Here is a 2,551-nt window from a genome sequence, read left to right as displayed (position 1 = left end):
AAGCTTTGCACTTGGCTCTAATCAATTTCTCAAATTTTTACAGGGCAACTTTCAAAATTTGACTTTTTACAATGGTGCTTTGCACAACCTGGTAAAAAAAATTACCCCCCTCAAAGTAAAATTACTTTGAGTTACAAATATGATGATCCCAATTAAAAAAATAGTGTCTTGAAAACAAATTATCAAACACACCTCATCTCTCCAAGTTACAAATAAAACTCCTTATTACTCCAAAAAATTATCACTCCAACATAGTTTTACAATTTAAAAAACATACCTTATCTCTCCATTAAAATAATTTATGATCACTCTTTAAAAAGTGCCTTTACATACTTCCCATTAAAAAATAATTATGAAAACTTTAGCACCAATCGACTCAGGCGCACACAGATCTGCAAGTCTGCATCAATATATATGCACAATGATATATCATGTTGCGCTACCTCTCTCGATCAACCAAAATACAAATCTCGTCCATTAGCCGCACAAACAACAGTAAAACTTATAATTTAACAGAAACTTTATTGTTCCTAACACAGTCGGCACCTCGAACATCTCGTTTTACTTATGCTGAAGAGCAATCAACATTCAATTCAGATGGTCTGTCTTCCTCTGGTCATGTTTTGGCATCATCCACTGGTGTGGATTTCTTCTCTGATTTCAATACTTCAGGGAGTCGAAAATCTGGAAATTCCAACCGCTCTAAACCTCATATTGAAGAAACTGGTGAGGCACAACGGAAGTTTTCAGGTGCAAAATCCGTATCATCTTCCCAATTCTTTGATGAAGATAAGAAGGCTATTGATGCAAATAGTCAAATGCGTCTGCAGAAATTTGTGCTTATAGGTCTACGAATCTCGATACATGGACCATGGAGTAGTTGAAATTGATGAGCTTTGGTTGTAATGGCCGTGCACAATTATTCTTTAAGCAACATGGTTGGACTGAAGGTGGGAAGATTGAAACAAAATATACATCAAGAGCAGTGGAGCTATACAGGCAGCTTCTTGCGAAAGAAGTGAGGAAGAGTCTGTCTAGTATTCCTTCATCGTCACCTATCGTTAGCGTTATTCGAATTACAAGCGCATTCACGCAAAACAAACAATCGGACGAAATTTCAAGCTTGCTTTATGACACTACACAATTAGGGAATTCACCTGATCTTCAATGCCAGATCTTCAATGCTTTCAATATTAAAAAAAAAATACCTTCCAAATTTACATTAAATTCCGGTATGGACATATATTCCAGCATCAAAAAATTAATAGAATCAATTTGCATATTTAAAACTGGGTAATTTCATACCAATCATTTGTTGATCAATTCAATGGAGTTTTCCACAAACTTGTAGAGCTGGAATCTCCTCTTCACATCCACTACAGCATTACTGGAGCTCTGATACCACAATAATGGCAGAAGTGTCCTCAGACACGTAATTTTATTAATCAGAAAAAAACAATTACATAATTGATTTGCAAGAGCTTACACCCGAACAACCAAACACTCTTGCAATGAGCTATTTATAAGCTCCATGTCCTAACTACCTCTAATTATGGAGCACTTATTAAATAACAAGTGTCCATTTACAATAAATGCTATTCAAACCAACTAGCTAACTAATCTCCTATAATAGAGCCTAAGATACGACACATTTGGAGAGTCATATCTAGTTACAACAATATGCTAAGTCTAAAAATCTCCATTAAATAATTAAACATTCTAGAATAATAATTATTAATTTAATATCTTAAATTAATAATTATTTTATTCTAATTTTATAACCTATGATAAAAATTGTATTTTTGGATCATCTAACAACCCTACAAAATAAACTAATTTGTGTTTTATATAATTTGAATATACTTAGGTGGGGGAGATAGTCATTGGGCACCTTTATGTTAAAAGAAGCTTATTCCTTAATAGTAGATCCTTCCTTGCACGAGGAGTCAAAACTATGGAAACACCTATGGAAAGGTTATCATTATCCAAAAATCATGACCTTCATATGGTTGATCGTTTGCGGGCATTTGTTAACATGGGATCAATTTTGAAGGAAATGCTTTGAGGAGCCATCAATATGTTTGCATAACACCTCTTACTTATGTGTCCTTTTACTCAGAAACTATGGGATTTTGTACAACAAATTTTTAGGTGTGCTCTCCCAACTACTTCATGAATTCAACACTGGTTAGAAGATTAGCTTGGGTGAATGTTTCAACACCTGATGGTCTCAAGAGCTTGGCACATTACCCTAGGTTTCACGTTATGGAATCCATGGAAGGAAAGAAACCTGAGAGTTTTTTAAGGAAGACAGAGATCTATGGTAACCATAAAAGAGGTTATTCTCTAAAACGTTACAGAAACCATGTTGGTGACCCCTTCACCTATGGAGGGGTCTCAACTTGACGAGGTTGATTTGCTTATTTTGAAGGGACAAGGTATCCAAACTAGTGGGATAGTCACTGAATCTTCTCGGGTTGTAGGGAGAGGACTCTCTAGTGGGTTTTTGTTCGTCCCGCATCCAAAAAATTTCATTATCTTAAGTTTTGAC

The sequence above is a fragment of the Pinus tabuliformis genome, chromosome 6 (assembly GCF_031772625.1).
Source record: "Pinus tabuliformis cultivar Carrire ecotype Pingquan chromosome 6, CPIR1, whole genome shotgun sequence".
Lineage (NCBI taxonomy): Eukaryota > Viridiplantae > Streptophyta > Pinopsida > Pinales > Pinaceae > Pinus > Pinus tabuliformis.
The sequence above is the reverse complement of the archived record's forward strand: the minus strand, read 5'-3'. Positions refer to the sequence as shown.